This window comes from Schistocerca cancellata, chromosome 11 (genome assembly GCF_023864275.1).
Source record: "Schistocerca cancellata isolate TAMUIC-IGC-003103 chromosome 11, iqSchCanc2.1, whole genome shotgun sequence".
Taxonomy (NCBI): domain Eukaryota; kingdom Metazoa; phylum Arthropoda; class Insecta; order Orthoptera; family Acrididae; genus Schistocerca; species Schistocerca cancellata.
Window position 1 is genome coordinate 11,762,318 of NC_064636.1, and position 26,586 is coordinate 11,788,903.

A 26,586-nucleotide genomic window follows, 5' to 3' on the forward strand; every position below is an offset into this window, starting at 1 on the left:
AAATTGAATGTAAATATTTTAACCTTCTCAGATACATGCCACTGAAGTTGACCGAATATGTAGAATACACTACCAAACTTGTACCTGGGTGTAAGAAATTCTCGCCACAAACCTTGTACAGACAGGGGCACGTACAGCAGTTTCATTAGTAAAAAAGCTATAACTAAACATTAGGACACACCAAGCGATTGTTTATTACCTCTAAGAGTTTCCTGTCAAAGTTGTAAATTGGAAATGAGGTGAAGTGACATGAGTGATGCTCCCGAGAGCACTGTTGCTCATCGCCGCCGATAGATGGCACGCCGGCATGCTGCCCTGGTAAACACACCGCAAACGCAGCGCCGCAGAGCGGAGAGCATCTCAACTCATTGTGCTGGCAACACGGCTGCTTCACGGAAAACGAATAAACGAATTTTTAACACTAAACTTTTAGGCGTGAGCCATTACACACTGTGGTTAATATTCATAAGGCATTGCATGCTGTGCTAATTCTTTGTCCAAGTATGCTGATGTGTTAACACCATTTTAATAGTTGATCGACACGGATACCTAAGAATTATGTGCCAGCTACACAGTCTATGGTTTCACCACATTCTTTAAGTTTTGTTATATTATCTTTTGTATTTGTGTAGACGTTTATTGTTATCTGACCAGTTACACAACGACCCAAGTCCTTTTCATTTTTTACTTCTAATATTTCTTGTGTCCTGTCTGTAATTACTATAATGCTATCAGCAGCAAATAACACAGTTTATCCTAGTGTGACCAACAGTGGGAAGTCATAATGGAAATGAGAAACAGTGTTTGGCCTGACATACTCTGTTGTTGACATATTGGTGATCTGAAAGATGTTTCACCATATAATTAGGACCACTTGAAATCTGGGATATCTCTGTACTCTGTCTGCTAGGTAAGACCAAATCATTCGTTAATCACTAGTGTTTCAATTTTACCTTGAAGTATTTCATGATCAATCGTGTCAAATGCTTCACTGAGGTCTAGGAAAATATCTGTTACTTGTTCTGCTTTACCTAGAGCTACTAAAACTACTTTTGTAAATTTTGCTATAGCTTCTACTGTTCACTCTCCAGACCTCAAGCCAAATTGTTCTTTGCACCCAAGTGACCATTTATTAAAATAACATGTAAGTCTGTTTTTCATAATAATTTCTATTGAATAGCCAACTTCAGAAAGTGAACCACATAAAATTTTTAGGATTATGGGTGGATTAGCATCTAAGATGGGAAAAACATGAAGAGATGCTTGACAAAATATTAAGCAAGTACTGTTACATATTAAGAATGCTTAACGATTGCTGCAATACCGAAACAGTTTTACGTGCTCATTACTCATAGGTGCATAGTCTACTGAAGTATGGTATACTGTTCTGGGGAAATACCTCTTTTGCAAAGCAGTCTTAGAGCTCCAAAAGAAAGCTGTAAGATTAATAAGTAATACAGCTTACAGAGCATCATGAAGAGGTATCTTCAAGGAATTAAAAATCATGACCTTACCATTTATATTTTGAAGTTTCTGCTTCATTAAAAACCATCAAGTTTCAGCTTTGAATAGTGAGATCCACAATTACCAAACAAGAAACAGCGATGACTCTCATAGGGATGTACACAGAAAATCAATATATCAGGACAGTGCTGTTTACAAACCTAAAATTATTTACAGTGCATCGCCAGATAGCATCAACACATGCCAAACATTCAAAAAATAACTAAAAAATCTACCAATATACAACAGCTTCTACAGTATTAATGAATACCTGAAATTTTGCTCAAATCTGTAGGTCTGCTTCAAACCTCTCAAAACAGAAATTGATTATTATCAAGCATTTCCTAGATAAAACCAAATTTCTTTTATCTCTGCATGTATCTAATTATGTACCTGACTTTTGTGCCATAAATTACTATGCCTAGTTAACCAAAGTACCGGTATTTAATAGTTTTACTGAAATCAACCACATTGTTTAACTAGCTTTAATTTTATCTATATGCACATACATATTCTTTTAATCGAATCAAGCAGAATAATGTTTTTGTTATAAAGGTGATACCAACGGGTTCTTATGTAGCACTTCCATTTCCTCATAGCTAATGAGACTACCATGGGGATGAGTATTTGGAAAGCAAATATTTAATTCTTCATAGCAGTAAACTTCAGGTGCAATATACATATATCTCATAATTCATGAGTACACGGACAAAAAGTTTCACACCAGTTTAATTTTGTGTGTGTGTGTGTGTGTGTGTGTGTGTGTGTGTGTGTGTGTGTGTGTGTGTGTGTGTGTTTGTGTGTATTTTTGGCCAAGGCTATTATATATGAACATACTTTGTTTCCAAGACCCCTAAAAGCGATTCCTTTCCAATATTGTAAAAATTAAGACTAAGAAAGCATGCAAAATAAAATTTAAGGGAATATTGTAACACAATAAAAAAGTAGTAACAGAATAAGCAATTTTCACGCACGTTCACCAACCTAATTTTGCTTTTTGATTCAATGAATTCTTTTGCCACAACTGACTACTAAAAGTGCATACTGGAGGACTTTAGTGAATACTCGTACTTTACCTGTGCAGTGCAGCGTAGTCATCGTAAATTACACACACAGTCCAATTGATGTTTAAAGAATCAGCTGGACATTTGAGTTGAATTTTGTTAATTATATCTAGCAGGATAATGGAATCAACAGGAACGGGTACACACTGAATTATTTTCGTTATTAATAATACTTGTACATCACCACAGATGTGCTAAGCGTGTACATTACTCATTTTTTTAACTTGGTGTGTTCCCCAGTAGGACTGTAAACCATGATGCACATATAAATCAAAGGCAGATCCATCTAGTAACAATATGCTCAATGCCGAGACCATCCCCCCATCCTCATCTGTGAAGTATACTCTCTAATGTCATCATCCTCTTTTTGTTCTCTCTTAAACCACTGTAGCAGCTCACCAGACTTTTATATGTCTGCTTCTTCTACAGTTATGTAAAGTTGTACCATGATGCAAATTATTTTCTGACATGCCTATTACACATGTCATTGCACATAAGAAAGTGTTAGTGTTATCAGACAAATCCAAATGCTTTAATTACTCCAACTTTCTTCGTGACTGAAGTTAAAAACTGTGTCTTTATATCAGTGCTTTCTTCGTTTGAAATGCAAAATAATGCCTGGATACCACCTTCAAACTCACCTATAACCAACAATGTGGTCACTAATAATCTGCAAATTTTTACCATGTGTCTAGTCCACACAAATAGTACTGGAAAAAAAATTTCTGAGCAATTCATATTGTAGATCTGTTAACACTGTCATTGTGTCTTCACCAAGAGATTGTCCATGTCATCATCATCTTGTTCATATATTACAAAACAGTCCAATTCTTTCTAAAAAAGAAAAATGATGACACCAATTTCATCACTGGCATGGTACTGTTTAACACCACTTCCAAATTCTTTTTTGATACTGTGGAGGTCCTTCCGAGTAAGAATGTGCAGTCTCTCTACTTCCTTGAAATGGATGGAATCTCTCACAACATCCAAAATAATTTGGAATATCACATGCTCCACTATTTTAACTGTAACTAATAAAACTACAGACGTATCACTAAACAAACACTACTGCCTATACCTAGTGTTTCACTGTTTACATAATTCTGTCAGGACAAAGCCTGGGTGACAGCAAACGGCCTGAGGAGTTAACAAAATGCATTACTGCTGCAAGGTATGAAGCTTACTGGAGTTCATCGAAGATGACAGAGGCAGTCACTTTAAATCAAGTATACAGATAATGTATCTTTCGTGGAACTAAACTGTATTTCTATTTTTACTTTAAATCTGTAAGAGATCCAAACAGCACCAATGTGTTTGTGTCTGTACAATGAGCCAGGTGAAATTTGCGTATTAAAACTGGCTAAACAACAGTATGTAATGAGACACACATACTAAAAACACATCAGACAGGAGTAGCATATTTAATTTTGTCTGTTGTCAGTGTGGCTGCCACGACTGTTACTTTCATAAGAAGAAGACAAAACACGTTAACTCATAAATCGTCAGTTTCATTCCAATGCACAATTTGTTGTACTCACATACTTAGTTTGCTATTTAGTACATAGTCTACAGTATACAGTATATATATTTAGTATGTATATTTAGTACAACAGGTGAGCAAAGCTGAGGTAGTAACAACACCTAATTAGTACAGGGTGGCCAAGCCAAATATGTCCTGAGACCGGGATTTGGTGACAAATTTGATTACATTTGCACAACATGAACAGTAGCAATTTCCGACATGTACTCTGCAGGGCAGTTCCATTCATTAACAAGGGCAATGTATTTTGTGTCATCCCCAAACATTTTCCAGTCTAATTTTATTCTGGCGACCCTGTATCTTCTCAGAATTTTAGGCAACAATACTTCACCAACATTTTACTATGCACTCTTTAGGCACAGAATGAAGTAAAACAATATTGGAAGATTAAGGAAATAGGGAAGAAAAGGATCAAAAAATAGAAATTTATCAGTGAATTTATTGTTCTAGTTGACATGATTTTCCACAGATATTTTAATTATTGGAATACATTCACCAACAAATAATAGAAAAGGGCAGGAGAAAGATGTTTTATGGACAACTCTCCAAGGACACACAGAAAAAGTCCCAAGAAGGAATTCCTCGTTATGAGAGACACGACTGCAAGAGGACGAACTAGGTAATCACATACTGTGGTGCAGAGGGGAAAAACAGAGAAGCAGTTTAAAATGATGATGAAGAGTGACTGATTGAAATTTGTGGCATATGTGATCTAAAAATTATCAACATATTTTATGAACACAAAGACATTCACAGATATACTTTGCAGCACAGTACCAAAGAACTTTAGTCTGTAATAGATTCTTGTGCTATTAGACAAATAAGTACTCTCAATATAGTCAATTAAAGTGCTTACAGCTTATTTTTACTAAAAATGAAATTTGCCGGCAGTGGAAAACACCAAGGAAAAATAATAATTGTACTATAAAAATGAACTAAAGTGAGGATCGATATTATTACCGAAGAAATATTAGATGAAAGTATAAGAATATTATTAGCAATAGGTTGGAGAAGATACTGGGTGAAATGTTTGAACAAAATAGAGAAGAAGTGTACGTATACATAAAGACCAATTTTAAAAATGGCAGCTGAGGTTCTGCGCATTCAGGTAAACTCCAAATATACAGCAGAACATTGGTTGGGAGAAACTGAGATAGCAACGAAAGAAAAAAGAAATGCAATCATTCAGTGGATGGATGATGAACGAGCAGAAATAATGCCACTCTACAAAGAAGAAAAGAATGAAGTGGGGAAAACAACAAGCACAGGAAACACCCACCCATTACTCGGGCACCTTCGTGTTGCTTATAAAATACACACGACTCGTCGTAAAGGATTTGCCGCTACTAAAGTCAACACCGTATCTTTGAACCACAAATAAGACTTGGTATTTCAAAAGAGGTAGACCGTCACAACAAAGGCGAACAGTTCCGAGAGACTTCTTCGGTAAACTCTCAGCATAGGCACAATACAATCGTACCTTAATTCAAAAGTCGGCTTCATTATGTTCTCGCATTTCCACAAATGCAGTTATCACGCATTGTGATAGAGCACCGATACGTACACAACAACACGGCTCGAGCAGGGCACCGAGCAAACCATTTGTCCATTTCCAGTTCTCTCAGCTCACCAGCCAAATCTCGACCGCCGCACTTCCAGCTCCGCACCACTCCAGCCGACTACCACTTCACGTGTGGCCGAACACCACAAAAGAGATCTTCTGGCACCTCCCATCCTGAAATTAGATCACCGCCCCTCGATGTGACTATCGATAAGTGCACACGTGATACGTATTCCTCTTTTCGATTTTGGCCATCATTGAAGGGCCTGTACTTGCCCGTAGGACCTGGGTTTATCCGGGGAGAGTTGAGCTCTAATCTGTCTGCAGTCCCGAGGTGCCGCAAGTTCACCGTAACAGGTGTAAGAAGTCCGACGGCCATTGAGAGCCTCTCAAAATGCCACAGCAACCGCGATGTGCTACCGGGGTCTTATAAAGCAGTGGAGCAGATTTGCCGAGTGTACAATACAGTGCCAAACTGATTGATCGAATTACGCAGTAGTGACATTGGGCGTAAATAGCATAACTAGTACAGCATCCTGACAGCAAGTAAATATACGAACAACTAACAGGACAAAACTACAAAAAATTGAACTGTTGCATCAAAATCTTATCAAAAACAGTTGCCAACCTTTAACTTTCGTAACATAATTTCTGATTACCAAACTTAACAGACTGTTACCAAGTCTTCAAAACAACAGGTACACAATTCAAAATTATTATTATAAAACTAGAATACATTCATTTTGATTTATCCCCTTAAACAACCATAATCCTGGAACATACTGGTCTTTCAATTCAGGTTAGAACATAGTAAATGACCACTGTTTACAGCATTATTTACAGAAATACAGGAAACTATAATTAATACAAAACATGTGATAGATTATGCACCAGCACTAAGAGCAAATTAAGATTGCGAGAGCAAAAGAAGGATGGTCAGTATTAAAAAGACCCTGACGAGAAACGAAAGCCAAAGCCAATTTCCAGTTGATAACACAAAGGGGATTGGCAGAATATTCGAAATACGTTATTAAATGAAGGTAGAAAATATCTGGAGGAAGGAATAATAACTGAAAGAAAAACAAAGATGAGGATCCAAATTTCAGACAGGGAAATACTTGGCAAATTAAGAACAGAACTGACAACTTGAAACAGGTGTTATCAACCTGGAGTTTTTGAAATATGGGAATAAGGTTGTGAAACTATTAACACAGTTAATCAACACAATTTTACATGGAGATGTAATACCTAAAGAAATGGAGTTTGGTTAAATTACTGCCATATTTAAGAAAGGAGTTACAATATGTGTTTGAAATAGAAAGCAATTTCTATTACAAGCACATCAATAATAATTTTGAAGATAGTAATAAAAAGGGTGAAAACTGCTTTTAGGACTCAAGAACAATGTGGTTTAACAAGTGTCAGATCATGTACAGACCACATTTTAAAAGATTTTAGAAAAATCAAATCCAATTGGATTAGTTTCCATAGATCCTGCAAAAGCATACGAGTCCAGCCCAAGGACACTGCTAAGGAAAGCACTGCACATGACAGGCATAGAGGATTCTTTAATCAACGATAACATGTGCCAAATAAAAACTGGCAATACCCTTTCACAGAAAAGTTTAGAACAAGCAAAGGGCTATTACAAGGCTGCCCCACGCCACCAGTGCAATCCAAAATATTCGTGGGTATTAGTCTCAAAAAATAGTCTCAGAAATGCAAGAGTATGAGGTTACACACTGCAGATCGAATACGCATACACCATCTACTATCCGCTGATGGCCAAGTCGTCATAGCACAGGACAGGGAGGATGCAAATTACATATGTAATCAGCTGGTTATAGAGGTATAAATCTGAGTTTGTAGATTAATTATTAGAAAAACAATATTTTACTAGTGAACTATATAATGAGAGGGAAAATCAGATGGTTCTTTTTTGCTACCTGAAGCGACATTCATCATTAAGATGCTCAACTCATCTCTTTGGAGTAGGAATGTGACGAACAGAGCAAACAGACTCAAACTAAATAGAAGGTATAAAGAGGAATATTCGATCCCATTAGCTGGCTTTGAGTAGTGACGTATGAACCAAGTGACAAATGCCATAATTAATATGGCGACAGTAATTCATTTCAAACGAGCTAAGCTACAGATTAGTCTGTCACCTCAACCAGATTTTCTGCTTCCAAATTCATTGGCTTCACCAGCTCACAACTAAACTGTCAAATTATGAACCAGAGTGTATAGTCTTCTGTGGAGCAGAGACTAGACGTTGAAGGCATTGCGAGTATTAACTTTGAAGACGAAATTTTTGGCGGGCAGAAAGACCTGTGTTTGTTATTGTTTTCGTCGAAGTGGTAGATGCCTCGTGGAACTTTCGTAGTAACTCTGTAATAGGCTTTGTGGTATTGTGATTTCTAAGTGACGAAAAGCGGAACACACAATTGTTGGAGAGAAAACAGGGAACATAATATACATTCGCATTCTGGGAGGCAAACAAGCTGACTGGTTAAAATGATTGTGGTTAGAATATCGTATTTTCCCATAGAATATAGATGTATAGCATTTATTTAATACTGTGACATATGTACTCAAAATCCACGTGTAGTGTCGTACTCATGAACGTTACAAACAGCAGATTTAGTTTAATAGCTGTTTTGGGGTCAAGGGAAGTGTTCGATTCCAATTTATGGGATCGAGAGTTGCTGTTTAGGTACACAGGTCAAGGGAAGGGGTAGATTCTAACTTGTGGCATCGGGAGCTGCTATTGAGCTATATAGGTCAAGGGAAGTGTTCGATTCCAATTTATGAGATTGGGAGATGCTGTTTAGCTGTATAGGTCAAGGGAAGTACTCGATTCCAATTTGTGGGATCGGGAGCTGCTGTTGAGCTACGTAGGTCTAGGGAAGTGTCAGATCCCCGATGATATTGTGTTTAGTGGAATTTAGGGAGTTTTGTGTTGTCGGTTTTTTTCGTCGTTTTGTGTGGTTTTGTATGGGGGTGTGTGTCTAAATTTTTTTATATTTAGTTTGCCCCCACCCAGAAACCCCAAATTTCTGGTGCTTGTCCCATTAGTGTCATTAGGCTTTTTGTGGCATGTGTGTGTGTTTGTTTTTCGATGTATTTTCGTCTTTATAATGTTTACATAATGACGTCATAGGTGCCATATTGGATTCGTGGTTTACCATTGTTTCCGCCATATTTGTGAAGTCATGGGTCAAAGCAGACGGGTGGTATCGGTTGCTTCCATATTTCGGTAAGTGGAATTTTCACGTATTAACGTAGATTAGAAAATTTAAGATTCCCCGTCGAGTATATCATGTAGCAGAGACCTGCAGTATTTTAACTTGTTCAAGTTCATGACATAACTAGCAGCAGAATGTTGAGGTTAAATTCAGACATAGGCCTAGAGTATCGGTGCTTTCACATGTGTACACTTGTTGGAAACATACAGAAAAATGTCGCAAGTAGGTGAGCCCCAAGACAGAGTCTCGTTTCAATTTGTGGTGTGCAAATCCTGAAGCACGTTGTTCTAATTTTTTTACTTGTGTTTAGTCCATCATCACGGGAAGCGACAAATTGAAACAAATCAAAATAATAAACGTTAAAAGAAAGCAAATGGAATAACAGCATAATTGATTTCTTAATTTCTCTTTATTTTACAACTGTTTGTATAAGAGGTTACGGCTGTAAACGATCTCAAGTGCAAATAGAGCTTCAACATGTGTGTAAAATGTTGCTATACATTAAACGTAATGGAAATCAAGTACCAAGGAATGAACGTTACATAAGAGGAGATGTTAAATTTTTAAATTAAAAATTAAATTGCTTTCGAGCAGTTCAGTAAGTGGAATGCCACGTATGAGGCGTCACGTGTGTTGCTCCAGTATGTGCACTTTCTGTGTTGTCATTAACAGTAATATTTGTAAAGTTTTGTTGTTTTGCAGATGAACATCTTTTCCATTAGATTAGATTAGATTAGATTTACTTTCATTCCAATTGATCCGTAGTGAGGAGGTCCTCCAGGATGTGGAACATGTCAGAAAAACAACAATACATGACAAATATTTACAACTAAAACAAATAAGCTAATGTACCATTCCACAGGTCCCAAGTGGAATGATCGTCATTTTTTAATGAACAAGAGTCATTTTACAAATACTAATGCACTGAATTTAAAATAAAAAGTTTTTTATTTATTTATAAGGTAATAAACATGTAATACAACTACTGTAATACTTATTTACAATGAACACATTACTGCACTGAAATGGTGCAGAAGTTAGATTATACTTACTTACACACACACACACACACACACACACACACACACACACACACACACACACACACACACACTTTCAGTGAACACATTACTGCACTGAAATTGTGCAGAAGTTATGTTGTACTTATATACAAATCAGTTGGTTTTACTAAGAAATTCATCAATGGAGTAGAAGGAGTTGGCCACCAATAAATCCTTTAGGCTTCTCTTAAACTGAATTTCATTGGTTGTTAAGCTTTTTATGGCTGCTGGCAAGTTATTGAAAATGTGTGTTCCTGAATAATGCACACCTTTTTGTACAAGACTAAGTGACTTTAAATCCTTGTGAAGATTATTCTTATTTCTAGTATTGATTCCATGAATTGAGCTGTTGGTTTGAAAAAGTGATATATTTTTAATGACAAATTTCATTAAGGAATAAATATATTGGGAAGCTGTAGTTAGTATCCCTAGTTCCCTAAACAGGTTTCTGCAGGATGTTCTTGAGTTCACACCACATATAATTCTTACTGCACGTTTTTGTGCCCGGAAAACTTTAGCTTGGCTTGATGAATTACCCCAAAAAATAATCGCATATGACATTATGGAATGAAAGTAAGCATAGTATCCCAGCTTTTTCATTTTTATATCCCCTATGTCTGACAAAATTCGCATTGCAAACAGAGATTTGTTAAGACGCTTCAGCAGTTCTGTGGTGTGCTCCTCCCAGTTGAATTTATTATCAAGCTGTAATCCCAAGAATTTAACACTGTCCACTTCTTCTATCTTCTTGTCATCGTATGTTAGACATATACTCTTGGGACACCCCTTACAAGTTTTGAACTGCATGTAGTGTGTTTTTTCAAAGTTTAGTGACAAAGAATTGGCTAGGAACCAGTGATTAATGTCCACAAATATTTTATTGGCTGATCTTTCTAAGACTACACTTGATTTGCTATTTATTGCAATGTTTGTATCATCAGCAAACAAAACAAACTTGGCATCTGGTAATGTTACTGATGAAAGGTCATTGATATACACAAGAAAACGTAAGGGCCCCAAAATGGAACCTTGTGGGACCCCACATGTAATTAGTTCCCAGTTGGATGATGCCTGATAGCTTGATACATGTCTCTTTCCTAATAACACCATTTCCAAATATAACTGTAATGGACAGTTACGAATTTTTGTTCACCTTTAATACACACCAGATCTAATGAGATCAGCCGATTATAGTTTCTGTAATTAATCGAATCGTTTTATTCTGGAGCCATTTTAAACCACAGGAACTAATGGATTTGCGATACTTAAACCAGCGATGCAGAAAACTATTTTTGCCATAGTAAAATGCTAATGGTACGCAAGGCCAGTGCCGAGAGGAAGATGTTTTTGAAATATACCCCTAGGAGACAGTTAGCATGGAAAAATTTGTTTTATATCTTCAGTATCTTGCACATCGTATTCATACTATCGTTTACTGCTGAATCACAGCTGCCTGACATACTATAGGAATACTTATGATTTTATGGTTTAATTAATAGGATGTTAAACATTCTGCACAACCAGCGTGGTGATCATAAATTGACCACTACAAGATAGTTAAGTATTCCAATAAAAGAAGTGAGTGGAACTATCTGGTGTATGCCATGGTGTGAAAACTAGCTTCAGTAACTATTTAAATGAAAATAATTTTTTATTGTACTGCATTTTTCAAATGCGGCAAAAAGTATAAAATAATTCATCCAGTCCCATACAGATAGCCATGAAAATTAGTGATGGTGAAAATTTGATAGCTGTACAAATGCGTGCGATACTTAAAAAAATGACAAACGTGGTGTACATTCAGTAGATAATTGATGCATGAATAGTTCACCTCTTTGCTATTAACTTAAGCAAGCAATTATTCCATAATACATTAGCCTGCAGAAATACGCTTAAGATGTCTGCATTATTAATTTGTCAGAATATGTATATTTCCGCAAATATTTTAGACACTCATTAAAATCCAGTGGTTTTGTTGTATAAGCCTATCATAGGCTTCAAATAAATTTCCCTTTTCCATTAACAATTTCTTGCACATCACTTGTTCAGCCTGAGCTGTGTCAATAAATATTTTGATTCGGGGTGCTGTTGTCTTCCTGCTCACAAGTTGCTAAATTCACTACCAGAATCAGATTCAAACACCCAAATAATGGTTCTAGCACTTTTTACCTGTCAGAATCTTCTAAGAAAAGTGCATTAAAATCCTCAAAAACTAATGACTGATTCAACTTGTTTGGCAGAAAGCTCAACAATTCGTCTAGATTTCTCCTAAATCACTGACAGTCTCCTAGACCCCTGAGGAGTGTTATAATTAGAAGTGCATGATTCTGTAGTAACAACTGGCAAGCACATGCTTTTACATTGTGATCTACACAAAAACCTCTTGCTTCTATATTTTTGCTTTTGTGTTAATATCCCTCCTTTTTCCAAGTAAACTGTACACACACATGATGCTAGCCTGTAATCCCTTATATTTAATTTCTCCATCACTGAGAGTACATAGTGTTGAGAGAGGCAAAAAGAGACACATCCAAATTTCATACACCTTCTTGACATAAAAGAAGCTCATCTACCTATTCATTCATCAACCTAATGTTTTGACGGAACAAACTAATTTATATTTTCTGGTAACTATTCCACATTTGATGGTTCTACGCAGTTGTAATTCCTATCAAAGCTGTCTGTCTGTAATCTGATTCTAGCCAAAAGATGTGTTGCCTTACGCATCCTGCCAGATGCTCATCTAGTATCTCTCCCTACCCACCCTACTCAGATGCAGGCGATGATCAGCATATGCACATCTGCAAGTTGGAGTGACAGTAGCAGCACACGTGTGAGACGTTGTTGCGACAGACAGCAGTTTACTCGGCACCCCGATTACGCGGCTGACAGCGCTGTTAACTCGCGGCCGGTCGTGGAGCTGCAATACTTCCACACCAGAGCGCACTGTTACTGCTTGTATTTTCTCCAGACCAGCTTCCGTACTCTGCTCTAAGTTGACAGGACTATTTAAGTGAAATGAGTCCAAAACTCATTCTAGACTTTGTGTTCCTTTCTCTGTGGCTTTGTGCATCTGTATAAGTTTTGTTATTTGAAGGACTGTAACAGTTGTTGAAATTTTCAGGCAGAATAGATGTACACAAATTTTGTGGACCAAAGGCTGCAGTTGGACTCTTTACTGATGATGAGAAACGGAAAATAAGAGACAAACGAGGGAAGAAAAACAAGCCTGAAACTTCCTGGCAGATTAAAACTGTGTGCCTGACCGAGACTCGAACTCGGGACCTTTGCTTTTCGCAGGCAACTGCTCTACCATCTGAGCTACCAAAGCACAACTCACGCCCGGTACTCACAACTTTACTTCTGCCAGTATCTCGTCTCCAAGCCTGTTTGGAATTCTATGAGGGTCAGCCAGCATGCGGGTTTTCTTGCCTTCGATCAGCCTGACTGCTTTTTGTACCTGCATTACTGCTGCTTAAATATTGTGGTCATCACTCCTTAGACTGATTTCATCATATCTCCAATCTAGTCCGTCATGTGCAAGCTTCTTAATCTCCGAATAACTACTGCAACCTACGTCCATTTAAACTCACCTCCAGTATTCGAGGCTTTGTCTCTCTCTAAAATTTTTACTGCCAACACATCTCAATTAACCATTACTTTTTACCTCACAATGTTTCATGTTAACGTGACTGCACTTATAGGCAGGGGGTGCCATAAATTTCTATCCTCCCAGATTATGTACTTGTTCATCTATCATGATCTTCTCCATTATTTTCATTGGGGAACTTCGTGGGTCAGCAAGTGATAAACTGTTGATAGCTTAGAAGTTCCACGCCCATAATACATTGTTTTTGTTTTATTACTTGATGTTCCAGTCTTTGTGATTAATTTTGGGATCCGCCACATTATCCATCTGGAATGAGGCATCGCCACTGGTCGCAGTTGGCAAAACTAGTCACAAATGTGAAATTGGTAAAATAAAATGATAGAGTGTACGTGTGGGACATTGTTCAAAAACAGTTCCTCTTAATTGGTGGTTCGGTCTACCGACCTAATCTTTAGCATTCTTCTGTAGCACGACATTTAAACAGCTTCTATTCTTCTCTTGTCTATATGCTGTTTATTGTTCACGATTCACTTCCATATAAGGCTATAGTCCAGACAAATATTTCAGTCATCAGGTTGATTTATTTGTATTAATACAGGTGTGTATTGCGTCAGGATTTCAGGGTAACCTGAGGCACTGTGTGTAAAGAAACAGACCACTATTTAGAAAATGGCTGTGTGGAGGTCACTAAGACTTGAACATAAATCCAAATATGTAAATAAAATAACTAAACTGTAGTACCTCCAGTGGTCATGGTCTCCTTTCTATGCCATATACATCACAATTAACTAGCAATGAGTTATCTGATAGTTCAGCACCCCACATAAAGGTATAAAGTTCACAGTTGAGGACAAAGTAGGCACCATTGTAAACTTACTAGACCTGACCATTAGAATAACAAGTAGTAGACATAAAACTGAAATTTATTGGAAGTCTACAAAAATGCTCTGCCATCCACAGCTCCTCTTGTCATCCCACAGCCACAAAATGGCAGCATTTTGGTATGTTATCAAGAGGAACAGCAACCCAACTACAACACTCTGAAGATAAATATAAACAAAAGATTGAAATAAACACCAGTGTAGCAGAATCCCTGAAAAACACAAATAGTTGCAAAAGAATCACAGCACACAAAACAAACATAAAATAAGACCACCTATACCGTACCATTTGTGGGTAGTATTTCATATCAGATTGCCAATGTCGATATACGTAAAGGCATAAACATGTATTTTGTCACATGTAACGTGATTGGGGCAGAAAATTGTACATCCTTGAACAACTGCTGATGTACAAATGTCAAAGACAACAGACTGAGTCCATCCTAATTGACAACATATACCAAAGCGTTTGTCATCTCTGGTCTTAACAGCAATGTGCACCATTAGATTTGCAATGCACATGTCCTCTCTCTCTCTCTCTCTCTCTCTCTCTCTCTCTCTCTCTCTCTCTCTCTCTCATACACACATACACTACCCTTATCCTCCACTTCATATTTACCATGAATTTTGTAATTTGTGTTTCATTAAGATTTTCTAAAGGAAAATTTGACTAGCATACTCCCAGTACTCATTAGATCTACTTAAAATGACAATACAGTTTGGATCATTGTCAATCTAGTTGGTTATAACATGCTACAGATGGAAGCCTAGCAAACCCATACCTCTGGGATAACCAATATTTCGCTCTTCTTCTGTCACTCCTTTCATCCTCTATCTCTGAATCCCAAACCGAATTGTTATTTATCTACAATTATGCCATTTCTAGCAATATAATTATCACATTTTGTGTTTTCAACAGGTTCTGTAGATGCTGCTATGGAATACCTCAGACCAGACATTTCAACTAACTTCCATAATATGAAATTGACACTCGCTACCCCAGCAGAAATAATGTCCATCATAAAATCTTTAAAATCAAAAACATCTAGGCATATGATGAAATATCAGCAAAGTTAATAAAAGAATGTGATTGTAACATATTAAGCTATCTGTCTAACCAGTCGTTTATCAGTGGAATATTTCCTGAATGGTTAAAGTATGCTGAAGTTAAGCCACTGTTTAAGAAGGGAGATAAAGAAATAGCATCAAATTTCCATCGAATTTCACTTTTGCCAGGATCCTAAACAATTTTAGAAAAAGTAATGTACAGTTGGCTTTATAACCATCTTATCTCAAATAACATACTGTCTAAGTCACAGTTTGGATTTCTAAAGGGTTCTGATATTGAGAAAGCTATCTACACTTACAGTGAAAATGTGCTTAATTCATTAGATAAAAAATTGCAGGCAACTGGTATATTTTGTGATCTGTCAAAGGCATTTGACTGTGAAAATCACAATATCCTTTTAAGTAAATTAGAATATTATAGTGTATCAGGAAATGCTGCAAAATGGTTCTAATCTTATATCTCAGGCAGGAAACAAAGGGTGTTATTAGGAAAGAGACTTGTATCAAGCTATCAGGCATCATCCAACTGGGAACTAATTACATGTGGGGTCCCACAAGGTTCCATTTTAAGGCCCTTACTTTTTCTTGTAGATATCAATGACCTTTCATCAGTAACATTACCAGATGCCAGGTTCGTTTTGTTTGCCGATGATGCAAACATTGCAATAAATAGCAAATCAAGTGTAGTCTTAGAAAGATCAGCTAATAAAATATTTGTGCACTTTAATCACTGGTTCCTAGCCAATTCTTTGTCACTAAACTTTGAAAAAACACACTACATGCAGTTCAGAACTGTATACGCCCAACACATGATGACAAGCAGATAGAAGAAGTGGACAGTGTTAAATTCTTGGGATTACAGATTGATAATAAATTCAACTGGGAGGAGCACACCACAGAACTGCTGAAGCGTCTTAACAAATTTCCATTTGCAATGCGAATTGTGTCAGACATAGGGGATATAAAAATGAAAAAGCTGGCATACTATGCTTACTTTCAGTCCATAATGTCATATGGGATTATTTTTTGGGGTAATTCATCAAACCAAGCTAAAGTTTTCCGGGCACAAAAACGTGCAGTAAGAGTTATATGTGGTGTGAACTCAAGAACATCCTGCAGAAGCCTGTTTATGGAACTTGGCATACAAACTACTGCTTCCCAGTATATTTATTCCTTAATGAAATTTGTCATTAAAAATATATCACTTTTTCAAACCAACAGCTCAATTCATAGAATCAGTACTAGAAATAAGAATAATCTTCACAAGGATTTAAAGTCACTTAGTCTTGTACAAAAAGATGTGCATTATTCAGGAACACACATTTTCAGTAACTTGCCAGCAGCCATAAAAAGCTTAACAACCAATGAAATTCGGTTTAAGAGAAGCCTAAAAGATTTATTGGTGGCCAACTCCTATTCCATTGATGAGTTTCTCAGTAGAACCAACTGATTTTTGTGTGTGTGTGTGTGTGTGTGTGTGTGTGTGTGTGTGTGTGTGCAGTAATGTGTTCATTGTAAATAAGTATTATAGTAGTTGTATTACATGTTTATTACCTTATAAGTAAATAAAAAAACATTTTTTATTTTAAATTCAGTGCTGTAGTATTTGTAAAATGATTGTTTTGTATAGTGTTCATTAAAAAATGACGATCATTCCACTTGGGACCTGTGGAATGGTACATTAGCTTATTTACCTCAGCTCAGCACAGCCGATAGATACACATAAAACAGAACCGAAAATTTACGTTCCTAGCTTTCGGAACAAATGTTCCTTCATCGGGGAGGAGAGAGGGGAAAGAAAGGGAAGAAGGGAAAGGAGATTCAGTTACTCACAACCCAGGTTATGAAGCAACAGGGAAAGGAAAATAGGGAGGGTAGCAAGGATGGAGGCATGGTTGTCAGAGGGAAGCCAAAGATATTCTACTGTAAGTACTGTGCCAGCTTCAAACCAAAGAGGATGCACCCTGCACAGAGAGTCAAATTACTGTCAAGCCTTATCATTTTAGTCTGGATGAGTCTCTTGAATATGTGACAACACTGAACCAAATAACACTGTCACATATGGGAAATATTGCTGCTGGTTTTGTGACAGTAGCATATGATGACTCTTGGTGGCTAGGATGCATTGAAGAAAAATACAATGACACATACTGAATAAATTTTTTACACCTGAAGGGTCCAACCCAGTATTTTTACAATCCACAACTGAGAGTTATATTAGATGTCCCAGGAAATACTCTTTTACAAACAGCAAATCCGACAACGGCTATGGGAAGAACCTACACTTTAAGTGCTAAGGAAATTAAGTTGTCTTCTATTGCTTTGGAAAAAACCTTAGAAGATCATAAAAGAAGCACGTTTAAATTATGTTACACCTAACCTCACTAAACACTAAGTTGTATAAATACCACATGTATTAACTTTGTAAATACCAATTAGTATTAGAAATACAGTTCTATCCATGCAAATATCAACAAGTTAATCTTTTTCCCTAGTGAAATTACTTATATGCCAATTTCTAATATAAGGAACTTGTTGTAAATGATTACAAATAACACTGGAAAACGAAGAAAAAGATAATCTCTGCCATTTATAACTAAGGATGAAGGTGAGTGGCTTTATTCAAAATTTTAACTTATAGCACACATATTACCAATTAAAATGTGTTCACTTCCTTCTGCTGCATAGTTAAAAGAATTATGAACATTAAATTAAAACAACACTATATCATTTAATGAATTAACAAACAATAATAGGGTAATGTTGCATAAAAAGGCTAACATAATAATTTAAGTTCGTTAGAATTACATAGGCTTACCTTAGTATTCATAGCCTAGAAATAGTCTGCTTTTCACCTCACTAGTGTGTATTGCTGTAGTAAAATATTATTTTACACAAGAACCCATTGAGATCCCATCTTGAAATTTTGCATGCATGTAGTCAGTCAGACTGGACAAATATAATTTTTATAAAAAAAAGCTGAGGGTACGTATTTTGGAAATTTCAAAACATGTTTTTTGGAATACTTTAAAATTTTCAGACTTAGGTAGCATACTCATGTTACGTATCACATTGAAGGGAATTTTTAGAGGAAAACAATGGTGCAAGTTTGAGCTCTCTAGGTTGTATAGTTTTTGAGCTACAGCATTTTAAAACAATCATCGATTGATCAAAAACAGAGGGTTTTTTTATTTTTAAACCCTTGAAACACAAAAACCAAAGGTCAGAAAAATTTGAAATTTCAAATTTAAACTAGTGTTAGTGGGTACATTACCTGAAAAGAAATTCATCCAAATCTGAGAGGTCATGGTTCAAATCATGTAGTACAATTGGTTGATTTGACATGGAATGACCTTACACAATGAACACGGCTGAGACAGGTGGGTATTTCTTATCTTAAATCATTTCGCTTAATGTGACTGCAGCTATTCTGAAGTTAATTTTGTGAAGAGTATAAGGTATAGTGCATGTGTTACCAGTCATTTTGAATATTTTTTGGCATGTAAGAACATTTGCCCATTTGAATCTGGTTACTGATTAGTAATATTACACGGGTTTTAGGACAAAGAAATTGTACATATTCAAAAGCACTGGCTAAGCACTGTAGAAGAAAAGATTTTAATTGTGTGTAATGTACCCACATTTTCCAATTGACAAAATGAAGGCACACTCCTGCTATGGGTTTCTCAACTGCTGCATCATAATAGGCTTATTATCCATTTCAAAATATCACATTAACTGACAAGAAAGTTGTGTGTGAGTGTAGTAATGAAGTTAAGTATAAAGTGTAAACACAAGTATCCTGGTTTTTTTCGCCGATGACCACACAGTTGTGCACCCCACAAACCAAACAACCAGTTTTCTCTCTTCGAAATCTGGTCAAAAATGGTTCAAATGGCTGAAAGCACTATGGGACGAGGTCATCAGTCCCCTAGACTTAGACCTACTTAAACCTAACTAACCTAAGGACATCACACACATCCGTGCCCGAGGTAGGGCCCAGCACCTAGAACTGCTCAGCCATAACGGCCGGCTGAAATCTGGTCAGCCTAAACTCCCCTTTCAGACAAATCTGAAGCTTAGTTTTGGAAAACCTACTGAGTTGACAGAACGATATCACCAATCATTTAATTCTCCTCTCTATTTCTTTCCCTGCCCATTCAGTTTTCAACTTTTTGCCTTTATCTGCTATGACCCTTATGTCACTTTTGCTTCGTTTAAATTGAATTTCAAACATATTATCTTATGTTCTTAGCTCTCCACTGTGTACATTTAGGTGGACTGGACAATGCAAACAGAACACAACGGCATTGGGAAAACGAAGGTGCTTCGTGTAAAATTCTTTCCCATCTTTTGCCTCACCCACTGAAACTCGCTGCGCTGCGAGCCAGTCGGTCAAATTCAGTGCAATGCGCGTACGACGAATTTCTCTTTCCGTACCGTCCGGTTCGGTGTCAGTCTCCTCTCGCCCCAGAATTGGAATGACGACAAAAATTGGTGTACAGCGTCGTCTGTCGGTCACGTTACGCTGCGCTGCGGACTCATGGAGGGCCAGACTGACAGGGGGTGGGGGGGTGTCGCACCGGGGATCCGACACTCTGCCAGCTGCTCATAGTGTACGGCTCACATTAAAACGATTGCAGCTAGAATATCGTATTATCTCCTACACTGTAAACACGTACAGTTTATTTAATACTGTGACGTATGTATTCGAGCTGCGAGTACAGTGTTGTACTGATGAATGTTACAAACTGCGGACTCGAGTTTCATAGCTGCCTGCATATGAAAGAGTACACAGCTGAGCTGTATGCTACTTAATAATACTGTAACGACTATTGGAAGGCTTCTTCAAAGTTAACTCTGATTTAAACATTTTGAGTTGTTAAGTAATGGAGTTCTCAAACATTATTTTCAGCCACTGAAGTATTTAATGACGAAACAGTATGCAGCAACACTGGATATACTATGGCAAATTTGCAGGAAAAATATGCTGAAATAGAAGGTAAAGGTTTGTACAAATGTCACTGCTGACATTAACAAAATTCGTAAATGAAATCAGCGTCTACTGGGGAGTAATAAATGCATGGGGATGAGGGTTCTGCAAAGAGTTCATTACCTACAATTTTTGTATCTTGGCTGCATTGCTTATGAAGATTATGCTGTAGGACAAATTGAATAACAGTACTCTATCTGTGCTCTTTGTGGGTCAATACAGTGAGACAGGTTTCTAAGTGCAAAGCAGACAGTGTTGTCCTTTTTGTGTAGGAACTCTCTCTCTCTCTCTCTCTCTCTCTCTCTCTCTCTCTCTCTCTCTCTGTGTGTGTGTGTGTGTGTGTGTGTGTGTGTGTGTGTGTGTGTGTGTCAGCAAATGTTCCAAGACTAATTAAGCATCGTTCTACATTAATGGGCCTTGTTTTCTTGCCATTTGGTAATCATCGTCCTGACCCTACTTACTACCTGAGGCTAACGTAAGGTTATTCCCACAGGATCAGATGCTGTTGGTGGTGGTGTTTCTATTTTGGGTCACACTTCATGCACAGTGCTGGTATCGCAACTGCTATGTGCCACAGAAGTAAGTAGTCTTTCTCGAACAAGGCTACATTTCGGAAGATGCTATGATCAAAGAATATGCTACCTGTCACTCAGAGTAGAATGTTACTACTGTGCCCCAACTTAATAACTTTGGCAATAGTGTTCACCTTACCACTGTTTCCTGGCACCCGGTTAATACAAAAGTTTACGCGTATAGGCTCAGCTAGAGATGAGCAGCCCAGAGAGATTCTGTTATCTGTGGAACCGCCTCCACCCGTTGCAAACATTTGCCCTACAATTGTTCACCTAGTTACAGACGAGTAGGAGGTGGACGTACCGGGTCAAGTAAAAGCTGCAAACGCACCCGTCAGCTTTGGCCCGTGACGTTACTGTGACGTGGAGTGTGACATCACGGTGGAGCTCAGTGTCTTCGAGCCTGTTCGTGTTTGTAGACGGTGTCTTGTAGTATACGGTGGCTCTGTCTTGTACCGGATGTGTGTTAGCGAGTCACTCCGTAAGAGTCGAACGATCTTCATTTGAAATAAATACATCACGCAATATTTACAATACCAATAGTTTTTATATCATTGCAACTTTTTGTTGCATTAAATTTAGAAAATTTCACGTGCTCGATTTTTGGGTGAATATTTGATTTGCAGTATGATGTCATCATTCTTACTGTCTTATATTTAATGTGTCCCTGCCAGAAATCCCCTTCTCCACACAGTCGTCCTGTTTTATTCTGTTGCCCGAGTTAAATACTTCACACGTTATTTGCGTTTATTCGCAGGTGCAACGAGCGATGACACAGTCGCCGTATAGTAATGTTCTCAAAATAGGTGTGTATGCCACCTTGACAACATCATCGGTTAAAGCAGGTGGGTGAGATCACAACTTTCGGTTATGACAATCTACCTTTCATAACAGTTTTTGAGCAGTAGTACCCTTTATATAGACTGATTCTGTTCTTGTGATATGGTTTGTGTGTGATTTGATTAGTTAAAAATAATGCCATGTTGTGAGGATCATAGAGCTACTTCTATCAAAATTGTACAGATTACATTGGTTTTACACTTGCACTCTGTGTCTTCTTTGTGCTTATGGCTACATACCAGCCATTTACAGATTACACACTAGCTCACTGGCTTAAAAGTAATAACAACTAACATATTGTTTTCTGTGACTACACACATAAGTGTTAAGTAGATATACACATTCCTTAATACGACACACAACAATTTTAGTCTTCTATGCTACGAGGTTTTAGTTAGATATCTATCTTCAGAGCAGGAGTTGCCCAGAAGTCGCGATTTCCACTCAGATTTATAATCGTGGAAAGGTTCCAGAAATTACGGCAATCGGTCATCTTTTGTTTTATTTTTCAGTTTTTGTTTACCACGACTGGTTTTGAGTCACTATCGTCAGATGGTACATATCTATTGCAATGTTTGGAGTGTTGTGGGGTCACGTAGCTATGGCAGGATGTAAAAATGAAACACACGTGTCGAATGTGGTGAGAATTGTGTACAGTTCACATCTGGCTGTAGATGCAGGACTCTGACAATGCTGCAAACGTGCAGTAAATATGTACAATCTGATGACAGTGATAGAAAGAACCTTAAGTCCTTCATAGTTACTGCCATTAAAAGTTATTACAGCATCAGATACTGCTAACTTTAGAGTCACAAGGCCAACAAATACATTTTCAGGCATACTGCACCACACAACATTATTGAAGGACTCATTCACATTCTGTGTCTTCCCATGTAAACACTTGTTTAGTAGTTCAGGATTTGCCAATTGGTTTGATTGCCTCCATTACTGCCAAAGGAAGAGAATGTATATGTTTAAATTCATGCAGGGTGCTAGAAAATTCATCTTGCCCATATCTACACCGAGTGTTTGGTGGAGGTGGACACAAAGCACGAGACTGTTTCCTTCACTGCTAGCACACGTGTTTCCAAGTACTTCAGAAGAAAATGCAGGTCTCACAGATCTGTTACCCGCAAATTTGCGTTTCTTGAAGTTACTTTTATGCTTAGTCATTTTATTTACGTATAAAAAGCAATAGAAGTTAGCTTACTACAGAAATAGCCAATAATAACACTACATTCAATGAAAAATAGTAGCAGAAACAAAGGATTGATTTGTTTATTCATAATGCCAACTTCTGAGGTGCAGCAGTAGGCACAAAACAAAGCAAGGGGGTCAGGTCGTTTCGGGGAAGAGACCAAACGGCGAGGTCACCGGTCTCGTCGGATTAGGGAAGGACGGGGAAGGAAGTCGGCCGTGCCGTTTCAAAGGAACCGTCCCGGCGTTTGCCTGGAGCAATTTAGAGAAATCACGGAAAACCTAAATCGGGACGGCCGGACGCGGGATTGAACAGCCGTCATCCAGAATGCGAGTCCACTGCACCACGTCGCTCGGTAAACAAAGCAAGTCACAGCTTTCTAGACCGTGTAGTTCCCGAGGTAGGACTGCTCAGCTGTGGCATAGCCGCGAAATTTGACAGTTACACAGGAACATTCAAAATATTATTTGAAGGTCTCGCAACTGTTCGATTTTAATGTATTATATACCAAAATGTTCAGGAAAGTCCAAAGTGCATTACGGAGTAGAAAACCGAAAATGTCAAATATCGACAAATTTCATGTACAGTGTCCCCTTAATGCCTTGAAATAAAATGACTGTTGGTAAACACTAGCACACTATCTCCAGCTGCCTGCTTACAGTGTGAGAGGAATACCTCATCAGATTAGTCGATTATGTACTTCACCAGTGGACAACATAATATTTTCTCAAATGCAGGAGGTTTTACTCCTCGGTACTTCATTCGAGACCAATTTGCACCTTTCATTAGCGATGCAGTGGTGTATGCTGTGTACAAAATATGTGCTAGTTATCACTACCCATTTTAATCTTTTCTAATTTGACATGTACTGACATGATTCTACTTATCTTTATTCTTTCTCTTATCCCCAGGTTCAATCAGAAAATATTCAACACTTAATTCAGTGTAACATTGATTTATTTTCAGAAACACATCACAAATCCAGAACCACTACAGGATTGCACAACCAAATGTTCCCTGCCACAAACCTGTATATTCTGGGATGGTTACTAAGGACAGGCCACGGGCCATACCCAAAATCATTTTTTATTTTACAGTCTGTGCCAGATTCACGTGTCTGGTAACGTATTAATGTTACGGGACTATCAGTAGTAGGCGCACTTTAAGAAAATGAAATGGTTTATACTCCACTGTGAAAATTCACTGTCATAAAATATTTACTGAATTGGATAACAGTTCTATCTTGTGTGTTGCAGTTACTGTTCTAATGAATGTGATTTTTTAGTATGACATGTTAATACAACTGTAGTAAAAGAAATTTCTTAATTGCAAGAGGAGTTATATCTCATACGTATGTTATATTGTCCGGTTTTATGTAAGTCTTATACTAACAATCCCCACTCCCACTCCACCCAAAGAAAGTAATTACAGAATCATTACACCTTAATGTACGTGTGTGTTGGGAATGGGGGGGGGGGGGGGGGGTGGCTGGCTGCCAAAACAGTTTTTTTTTTTTTTTTTTACATATCAGTAATATTATATGTCGTCACTTATAACTGTGATTGGCACGAGATTGTCAAGGGCAGTCTGTCGATCAGGGCACACGTGTTGCCAGACTGACCGAAACGTATTTCTCACTGCACGAGGTCGACGATCGTGTCCAGACACACCACATCGAGGTGGACGACTGCTCATCGCGCCTGCTACATGACGAGCCGTAGGCAAATTCGGTGGCCGAGACACCGGTATCAGTTCGGTGCAGAAGTGATTAAAACGGAGGCATTTTTCGCCGTGGCAGGATCTTCTCACGAAATTTCAGCCTCCGACTTTCTCTCCCGTATGCGAAAATATTTTGTCAATGCTGACCTACGTAGAGAGAAACGATCACAGTAATACGACGAGTGAAATGAAGATACAAGTGTTCGTTTCTTCTGTGCACTGCTCGAGAGTAGAATAATAAACATTTATTGCGATGGTGGTTTGACGAACTCTCTACCGGGCACTCTACTGATTTGCAGAGTAGCCGTGCAGCTGTAGATGTAGAGGAGTACTTTATATTATTGTAATGGTATTGGTAGTAAAATGTGTTTCTAGTCTGTCCGATTTTTATTTGAATTGCCCAGAGTTCGTCACTGTGCCGTTTCTCGAGATCTGTACCCGGTAGCTTTGAAAGAGGGGACGCTGAAGAGCAGCAGAAGAGCAGCACATTTCATTACAGCTTCAGTTAGTGAGCGTGAAAGCGGCACAGGAATACACGACTAGATCCAGTGGTGGACACTACGAGAGAGAGAGAGAGAGAGAGAGAGAGAGAGAGAGAGAGAGAGAGAGAGAGAGAGAGGGGGGGGGGGGGGGGAGGGAGGGAGGGAGGCTGTGCATCACAGTGTGATTCACAGTTACAGTCCGGAGAGAAGCCGACACATATATTTATTCCTCATACGTACAGGAACTCTGAGTATTTACGGAACACTGTGTTCTCCCGTCCCTCGAGTAGATCTGCGAAGTGGCAGGTGTGAGAACTACTTCAAACTGCTCCGCTGACGATCTGCAGAAAGACCGGTTCGTCTACAGATATCGCGCGAGCCACAGCACAGAAAAATAATTTTTCTTAGTCCCGTAAACTTGTTGCAAGTAAGATTTCAAAAATACATTATAATTATTGAAAACTTACTCAAACAATTAAACCTATGCACTGCATTAAAGTAGAAGAGTAGCAGAAAGTTACGCTCCATCTGTTTTCGGTAACGAACACACTCGGCTTCTCCGATACGTCGCGATGTCCGAGATGGCGTGTCGGGCAACAGAGAACACTCGGCATTCCGTTATATCCGACATAAAAGTGCGGTATTCCACACGGCACGACATAAGATCGAGTGTATTCTATATAAACTGATACAACTTTCTACTCCGAATTAGTTTTTTATAAGCAGTAAAATACATTTAACCCCATTTTAATTTCAAATTAAATGCAAGAATATGAACATTAAAGCAATAAATTCTTTACTCCTACACACAGCAAACTGTTATTTCAGTGTACTAAAATAGTAGATCCTAACTACTTTGCTCTATTACTTTTTCAGTTATGCCAAGTGACAAGGGAGACAGAAAGATGAAGAAGCAGCGGGACTCTGAGGATACGGAGGAAACAGTGACGGCAATCTGGGAGAAGAAGACGGGGCTCTCGAACGCCTCCAAAGAATTTGAAGTTCCAACAACTACTCCGTTTCAGTCGGTCAGCGGCCCCGAGCCCAATGTCGAGGCCCCACCACATTAGTGTGTAAACCAGTTTTCTCTGCGGGATTAGAGTAGGAAATAGTGCATCATTCAATTCAGATGAAGTTACATTTTACAGTCTCACTAGAAAGAACATTTGTTCTTTGGCTTAGCAACTAGCAGTGCAGACTAAAATACCACATTATTTTGGAAAGAGTGCAAAAGAAGGCAGAGATC

General features: G+C 38.0%; 1 long non-coding RNA gene across 2 annotated transcripts; it reads left to right on the forward strand.

The window, feature by feature from the left end:
* The first annotated feature begins 381 nt into the window (after window positions 1–381).
* On the forward strand, window positions 382–26,586 carry LOC126108632 (uncharacterized). 2 transcript variants are annotated; one of them, XR_007523568.1, is made up of 4 exons: window positions 382–910; window positions 8,832–8,927; window positions 21,859–21,946; window positions 26,217–26,586. It is a non-coding gene; the product is annotated as an uncharacterized LOC126108632 (long non-coding RNA). The 2 variants fall into 2 exon arrangements; XR_007523567.1 differs by lacking the exon at window positions 21,859–21,946.